At 45.6% G+C, this 8,239-nt stretch overlaps 1 long non-coding RNA gene and 4 other non-coding genes across 5 annotated transcripts; 1 reads left to right on the forward strand and 4 right to left on the reverse strand.

Moving 5' to 3' along the window:
- Window positions 1-135: 135 nt before the first annotated feature.
- TRNAM-CAU (transfer RNA methionine (anticodon CAU)) lies at window positions 136-207 on the reverse strand. The gene has a single exon. It is a non-coding gene; the product is annotated as a tRNA-Met (tRNA).
- A 211-nt stretch (window positions 208-418) lies between these two features.
- TRNAM-CAU (transfer RNA methionine (anticodon CAU)) lies at window positions 419-490 on the reverse strand. The gene has a single exon. It is a non-coding gene; the product is annotated as a tRNA-Met (tRNA).
- A 71-nt stretch (window positions 491-561) lies between these two features.
- On the reverse strand, window positions 562-633 carry TRNAM-CAU (transfer RNA methionine (anticodon CAU)). Its single transcript has one exon. It is a non-coding gene; the product is annotated as a tRNA-Met (tRNA).
- A 71-nt stretch (window positions 634-704) lies between these two features.
- On the reverse strand, window positions 705-776 carry TRNAM-CAU (transfer RNA methionine (anticodon CAU)). The gene has a single exon. It is a non-coding gene; the product is annotated as a tRNA-Met (tRNA).
- Window positions 777-6,317: 5,541 nt separating this feature from the next.
- Window positions 6,318-7,893, forward strand: LOC146199873 (uncharacterized). Its single transcript, XR_014705140.1, has 2 exons — window positions 6,318-6,539; window positions 7,759-7,893. It is a non-coding gene; the product is annotated as an uncharacterized LOC146199873 (long non-coding RNA).
- Window positions 7,894-8,239: the final 346 nt, after the last annotated feature.

The following is an 8,239-nucleotide window of genomic DNA, read 5'->3' on the forward strand; positions in this document are numbered from 1 at the left end:
CTGGGGTGGGTTATAATTAATATTGGCTGTTCTTGTTTCCTACGCATACACGGTGACCATGTGCACGCCCATTTGTAATGCATACGGATATAAAATGCAGTGACGTGAGAAAAAGCAGAAAAAAAAAAAATATTGTAGCAGAGCGTGGTTTCGATCCACGGACCTCTGGGTTATGGGCCCAGCACGCTTCCACTGCGCCACTCTGCTAGGCGATAAGCATTTTAATAAACAGTGTAATAGGCGCGGAACTATTTTGTGAACAAATAAAACAATGTAGCAGAGCGTGGTTTCGATCCAACGGACCTCTGGGTTATGGGCCCAGCACGCTTCCGCTGCGCCACTCTGCTAGGCGATGAACAAGGTTTTTAATAAACAGTGTAATAGGCGCGGAACTACTTTGTGAACACATAAAACAATATAGCAGAGCGTGGTTTCGATCCACGGACCTCTGGGTTATGGGCCCAGCACGCTTCCGCTGCGCCACTCTGCTAGGCGATGAACAAGGTTTTTAATAAACAGTGTAATAGGCGCGGAACTACTTTGTGAACACATAAAACAATATAGCAGAGCGTGGTTTCGATCCACGGACCTCTGGGTTATGGGCCCAGCACGCTTCCACTGCGCCACTCTGCTAGGCGATGAGCAAGGTTTTTAATAAACAGTGTAATAGGCGCGGAACTATTTTGTGAACAAATAAAACAATGTAGCAGAGCGTGGTTTCGATCCACGGACCTCTGGGTTATGGGCCCAGCACGCTTCCGCTGCGCCACTCTGCTAGGCGATGAACAAGGTTTTATAATAAACAGTGTAATAGGCGCGGAACTACTTTGTGAACAAATAAAACTGTAGCAGAGCGTGGTTATGCGTGGTTTCGATCCACGGACCTCTGGGTTATGGGCCCAGCATGCACTGCGCCACTCTGCTGGATGAGTTGACTGTTTGGAAATTGTTGAGGTAATCAGTTTCATTTAGAGCGAATGCAGTAAAATTTTGTTAATTCGGCTTTTAAGAAACCAGGGTAAATTTTCGAATTATCCGAGCACAAAACCGTTTTTTTTTTTTTTTTTTTTTTTTTTTTTACCGGCAATATTATTTAGTAACACGCGGAATATTTTGAGCAGCGACAACCATATTGTTGGCGGTTTAAATAGTACTTCCATGGTAGAAGAACAAATGGTAGCGTAACTCCCATAGAACCCTGCGTGTCGACTCTGAGCGAGGCTTTAGTTTCCCAGCGCTCCCTGCGAACTGTGAGGCACAACAATCACGTGACGTTGCTTGTGACGTCACAGGGACGTGCTTTTGGCGGGGAATTTGATCGTCTTCTTACTTATGAACGAAAAAAAGGCCAACAACGACGGAGGCAGAACGATGCTCGGATAAGGCAGAAAAATGGACACCGTAACTGTTCAGCCAACTTGACTTGACATGGATTTCTACAGTCAAGTTTTACGTTAACTGAAATGTTACGGCATCTTTAACCACCTTATCATAGCATCGTTCTGCCTCCGTCGTCGTTAGCCTAGTCTTTCGTCGCGCGTCATGTAAACGCATTCTGGGGCTTATTTCTTCGGGCACATTTGTGAACAAGGGCCTTCAAGTGAATTCGGCAAGCACATGGATAGAATCACATGGCTTGAGGCATTTCACTAAGGGCATAAATGAGTGAAGCTGTGCTGCATAGAAAGCCAGGCTTTATTAATTCACGATTACTTACATAGACGCTTCACGACAATGAAATAAGTGTAGGAAAGCAACCACCGCTCATTCGTCACGGTCTTCATGAAATCCTAGTGATAACAAAATGACCTCAGCGTAGGTCTCCTAACGAGACGCGGTGAGATTATAAAAGGGTAAAAAATCTTGCTAACAAACAAAGTACATATCAGTGTCAAAGAACAACAAAAACAAACGAACGGAATAACTAACGCTAGCGCTAGAACGCCAACCTGTAAGAGCTCAGGTAAGCAATTCAAATTGGGATTACTAGTATTTAGAAGTTAATGCGTCTGAGAAGTCAAAATATCTACGATATAGCTTTGCTCCAATAAATCTCGCCCTGAATTATTTTACTCGCGCTTCATTTGCCACTGAGAGGAGTCAATGTGAGGTTACAAATTTACAACTTAAGCATTTAACATGTTCATGAGAAAGATCCCATTGACAATAGGGACATCACTGTAATAACAGCTAAAGCACGTTCAGCGAACGTTGGTGCGGTAATAGGACGCAGTAAGCAAAACACGCAGCAAAGGGAGCGGAACGGAAGGTTTTGAGCAATGCGACACGCATCTTGGAAGCAATGAAATCTCACCTTCACCGTTCAATTAAAACATGCAGCGATACGCCGCTCATGCAGACGTGTATCCGTAAAACAAGCCACCACTTTTGCGACGTGCCTGGGAGGCCGAGCCGAGCCGCCGAGCTGTGACGCAGACGCAGCATTGTCCCATCGTCCGGAAATGCGCACATGCAGCGGCAATCAGTTTCTCATCGAGCACAGACAGTCTTCGCCTTGCTGTAAAGCACTACCACAACCAGCATAATAAAATACTGACTGTTTGTTACAGATAACCCACTCTGTACGCAGCGCGCAACGATGAACGTTGAACCGGGGCCGATGACGCACCCATCCCGCGCATGAAAAAAGCTTTGGGGTCTGAGCCATATCTGAGCTTTGGGCAACTACGCAGCGGATAATAAGTGGCCGAGAGAGGCCGCTAGAAACAAGTTAAAATATTATTAAAAATGTGACACATTTTTTATTACGCAAGAAACGAAAACTGCATTATTCCTGAGCGCGAATATTATGTTTGCTTTCTAGTTCTTTGGAGTTCTGGCAGATCTTATTTTCTGTGCGCTAGTAATTTGCCTCACAGTTCGCAGGAGCCCTCATCATCGAGTTGATGCCGCTGGCAGTAGGCAGCTGCACGCGTTTTCTTCCAAGTTGCGCGACCAGTTGTACATTGACCTTGGTACTTCATTTTGCACACACTGCGGATCTCGGAGGATTGCTCCAAAACACGGTGCTCCATGAATGCCTTCTGCAAAGGATGAGGATAGTCCCGTCTGCTGGACGACTGACAATTATTACAAACTGGCGCCAGTTTGTAATAATTGTGCCATTGGACGGCCTCGCGTCTTGTTAGATCGCGGTGTGCGGGAGGATATGTGCACCTTTGGAGTCGGTAGTGCTGGAGTATGTCCGTGTAAGTGGTGAGTAGAAAAGCGCGATATAATTAGTGTCAGCGGAAGCAGGGTGGCTGATCTGAGGAAGAGAAACTCAAGACCAAGAGACCGCCAAGCGGATCACACTCCAGCGCACTATAGCCGATGGGACCGGCAACGCCCCGATAGCCAGCAGCGGCGGCTCCGAGACCGCTCGAGCTCTTTTCCACCGCTCAAGAATCCCGCTCCACGGATGGGTTCTCAGGGGACCTCCCGGACCAATCCCGGCCCAGGTGAAAATTTTCTGCTGGTTTCTTGCTGGAAGCTGCTGGTTTGTGCTGGAACCAGCAGGTAGCCTGCTGGTTTGTGCTGGAACCAGCAGGTAGCCTGCTGGATTTTTGCTGGTTGTACTGGTTCCAGCAGGGTGCTTGCTGGTTTTCCACTGGTCCCAGCAGGCGACCTGCTGGCTGTGCTGGTTCCAGCAGTGTATGTCTGCTGGTCTCAGCAGGCAATTCCTGCTGGCTTTGCTGGTTCCAGCAGGGTGCTTGCTGGTTTTCTTTGCTGGTTTTAGAATTTTGCTGGTTCCCTCCTGGAATGCTACTGGAACCAGCAAGTAACCCACCCAAGTTTACAAACGCATGTAATGAAGTTCATTTACGCACGTGAGAACTTGTTGCATTCCCCTATCGCGAGCTCATTCATTCTACAAAAACGCAGCACGGAAAGTATATACCCGTTTTTACACCATGTTTCTGCTCCGTGATCAAAATATCACCGTACTAGCTGCGAAAGACACCTTTTTAAAGAAGCTAAGCTTTTCTTTTTTTCGGCCGTTAGCCGCAGTGGTATGCCGCTATGAGCTATTGCAAACATCAAAGATGCAAAAAATGTTATCTGATCTTTACAATTTTGTTTATCACGGCGTAATGCACGAGGCTGTTACTGCTGTCACCTTCATTATCTGCTAGCGTAGCAGACGACGCGCCTTCGAATGATCTGGTGCAAAGATCAGAGCAGAGCAAATGCAATTACGTGTAAGAGGGTATACAAATAGTAATATTAGCACAATTTGAAATATTTCAGGAGTATTTGTTCGTAACGTTTGACAAACGCGCATTTTCAGCGCTTACGACACTATCGTAACCAGTCTCCGGTTAATGCTCAACCATAGCCTCCTTTATACTCTCTGTGCCCGTCAGCTCAACGCGATAACAATAGCGCGGCACCGTCGCGGATGTTGCGCGACGCCGCCGTTCTCACTGCTGGGGGCGCCACTGAAAGAGGTTCAGGGAGCAGACAGCGGGGGGAGTACCGCGTCGTTGCTATTTGCCACAAGCGGAACGTTTGCAATTAAATCTGTGTTACACCTTTCTATTCTACTTGAAAGGCGGATTTATCTACGAGTAACGGCCATTTAACGCATTTTGTTGCCGAGACGTGAAAATTTCAACATTGCATGCAATTTGCGCACTGCACATAACACTACAAGATTCATCACAGTGTTCTGCTTTTTCTGCAGTTGCAGCTCGAATAAATGAAGATTAATGGTCTACTGTGATAAATGTAATGGTCTACTGTGGTGCGGAGCCTCTCTATTTGCTTCTTCAGATCTCTTTCCTTCCTCTTCCATTTTATTCTTTCCACGGCCAGGCTGGCAGGTCTGAGGTCAGCTTGTGTTGTTTTGTCAGCAAGAATTGGTGCTTCATGTTGCTTTGCGCTAATGCAGCTTGAATGCTCTTGTGACACATCAAAAAGGTTGTCGCTTGGCATTGGGGAGCCCTCAGGTATATGACTAACTAATGTTTTGTCAGGAAGAATCGGTGCTTCAAGTTGATTTGCACTAATGCAGCTTTGCTCTTGTGCCACGTCAAAAAAGTTGTCACTTGGCATTGGGGAGCACCTAGATAACACTTCAGGAATTGTATTTTCGTTATTCCTCTTGCGTTTTTTCGTGGGCTCATCTAGGCTGTGCTGGCTCTTCAAAGCTGATCTTTTCCTGATGGTTTCACTATTTCTTTCTTTCAAGGTACGGGGTTGCATGTGCGTCGGGTAGTCGGCAAACACAGAGGGCACAATGCCCTTTTTCAGACGGCGCCGTTTGCCCTCTAAGAAGTCCGAGTCTGTGAAATGTTTACTACAGACCTTCGAATAGCTCGAGGTACAGTTCGGGACTCAGCCATCTCTTCTTATCTTTTTAATCCACTGCTCGCGAAGCGAAGCTTCGGCAGGAATCTCGTGGAAGGAGACGCCAGGTTCCTTCTTTTTCCCGTCTGATCGGCACAGTGGCACACAGCAGTATGCCATCGGGATCTGTAAATTGAATATTCCGACTCTTAGCAAAATATTCTAAGTTTCTGCACTTCGTGCACAAAATAACTTGCTAATCACACTTGACAAACAAATGAAACTGAAATACATATTACAGTATTCGATTTCGCGGACATGGTAACGTATGCTTACAACTCTAACGTATGTAACGTTGAACACACAGTCGCTTAATTAAATAGCTGATAATGCGATGCGCCGCAAAGAAAACTTGCATAGAAACACGTGCATCATGCTGCGCACACGTGCTTACCAAAAAAACAAACAATTGGATATGCAAATTCACGCGCAAAGTTATCGAAACTGCAATACTGATGCATATGGCTCTTCCGAATGATAATATCAATCTTTATCGAGTCTTAATGAAGCAAAGTATGAGTTATTACTTCATTTAGTTCACCGAAAAAACACGGCCCGATCGCTGAACGATAAAGCAATTGCTATCACTCAGGTGTCTGTAATATGAACAACAAAAACAGCAACTTACAGGTTGTTCCAGCGGCGTAGTCCTGCTACGTCCAAATGCAGTAAGAGTAGCACCAAACCTAGATGCAACAAGCAATGCTGGTGCACGAAATGAAAACAGCACGACGGAAGAACGTACGCCAAATGCGACTTGCTGCAACGCTACGCACGATACGCGAGCGGCAGGGCACCCTCTGTCGCAATCGCCATCTGTCGGCAGCTAGCCGCGTAACCTCTCGATGGTGGAGGAGGATGGGAGGAGGGGCAACGACGGCCACGGAGCGCGCCGTTGCCAGGCACAGAGGAGTATAAAGGAGGCTATGGCTCAACAAGCCAAAAGAAGCCGTTCCGAAGTTCAGTCATTTACGTAGTGAGCTGTTTTGTGCTGGCTCGTGTTTGCGAATGCGGTAGTATTTTGTGCTTTTTACAATATTTAAACGTCGTCGTCAGTATGAATTATTTAAGACATTTTATCTGAAACATCTACGTAAGTTTGAACCGGTCAAGGTGGTGTGACAACTTCTGTCAAGACTGAGAAATGTGATGCGACATCTGCAAGGCCTAGGACCTGGGTGTGTTTGGTAAGTAAAAAAGTGCATCTCATTTCATTTCTTTTTTTTTTTTTTTTTGTAGTCCTCGCGTTGTGTAACGTCTAGTGGATTTGCGAGAGCTTATTATAGGCACGGAGGAAAAGAACAGTGACTCAAGCGCGCACCGCTGCCAGCGCAGTTCGGCAGTGATGAGAGCCGCTTACTAGTCGAGTGACTATCAAAGTGAGCTGGTAATTTTGTCGTCCCTAGTTTAAAATAGGCCATATCATTTTGCCAAAGTATCATTGGTGCTATTTTCGGCAAGTAAAATATCTTTGTCGCCCGATTGTTTTTCGCTTTGTACGAACAATGGTGAACAGCCAAGGATTCAAAGAACGTCTAATCGCAAGTTAACACACTGTGCAAGTTAAAACATATTCGATGCGGTTCGTTGCAAATAGACTAACTAGACTATCTTTCCATGTCAATCCATTTGCAGGGTATGGGTGTATGACTTGAGTGGCATACCAAACAGGATTAAAAGAATATGCCGCTAAACAGTCATGTCTGTCTAGCAATGGGTATACTTCTAACCTCTCTGATTTAATTTAAAGGAGCGAACAGTCTACGAGTCCAATGTAAATTTTGGGATAATTTTTTTTTTTTAGGTTTGTTGTTGATATTGACAAGAATGAGTCTTATGATGATTTAGGGAGAAATAATATTAAATGAAAAGCGGCATTGTTTTTCCTTCCACTTTTCATTTAATATTCTTTCTCCCTAAATCATCTTAACACTCATTCTTGTCAACATCGACAACAAACCTAAAAAGAAAAATTATCCCCAATATTTACCTTGGACTTCTAGACTGTTCGCTCCTTTAAATTGTATCATAACGAGCCCCTCATTTCATCTAACCTTTCTGGTAATACCACACCAGTTGTTACGTGGCATCTGCCTAAAGCAATGCAGACACTTTCCTAGGAGTGGCATTCTCATGGTTGAATGAATGAAACACCATGGGTGCGTGCGGGCATTGGTGCAGTCTGCACAGGCACATGCAAAAGCTAGCCACCCACACATTAGTAGAAGCGCTGTTCATTGAAAATTTTCTCTAAACGTGGTTTGCATCACACTTGACCAGTTCTCTTGTGGATTTGCACCAAATATGTGGTTCTTGGGTAGATGCTTTCAATTTCCATTATTCATATTTTATGTGCAGTAGCATGGTTTTGGTAGCATATTTTTCTGGTCTTTTTTTTTCATGCAGCTACCTTCATGGCACCATCTGAGTTGGAGCTGGAGCACACCTGCTGCAGTACCACAGTCTCGAAGGGAAAATGTGTCCATGCAGATTGCAGAATGTATATGGGCATGGAAAATAAAATTAAACTATGAGTCATGACTGAAACCTCTGCTGTTGCCTTTATTTTCTTTGTGCAGTCCAAGGCAGTCACTGCACCAAGTTCTCGTAGGCTGACAAGCCCCTAGAGAACCAATCCACCAAATTCTGACTATACGCAGCCCTCGGTTGAAACCTAGCAGCCAATGGTTCCAATACCCGCTGGTCCCAGCAGCTACTGGTCCTACTGGTCCCAGTAGCTACTGGTTCCAGCAACTACTGGTCCCAGCAACTACTGGTCCCAGCAACTACTGGTCCCAGCAACTACTGGTCCCAGCAACTACTGGTCCCAGCAGCTGCTGGTCCCAGCAGCTGCTGGTCCCAGCAGCTGCTGGTCCCAGCAGCTGCT

The sequence above is a fragment of the Amblyomma maculatum genome, chromosome 2 (assembly GCF_055883805.1).
Source record: "Amblyomma maculatum isolate TAMU_Amacu chromosome 2, ASM5588380v1, whole genome shotgun sequence".
NCBI classification, from domain to species: domain Eukaryota; kingdom Metazoa; phylum Arthropoda; class Arachnida; order Ixodida; family Ixodidae; genus Amblyomma; species Amblyomma maculatum.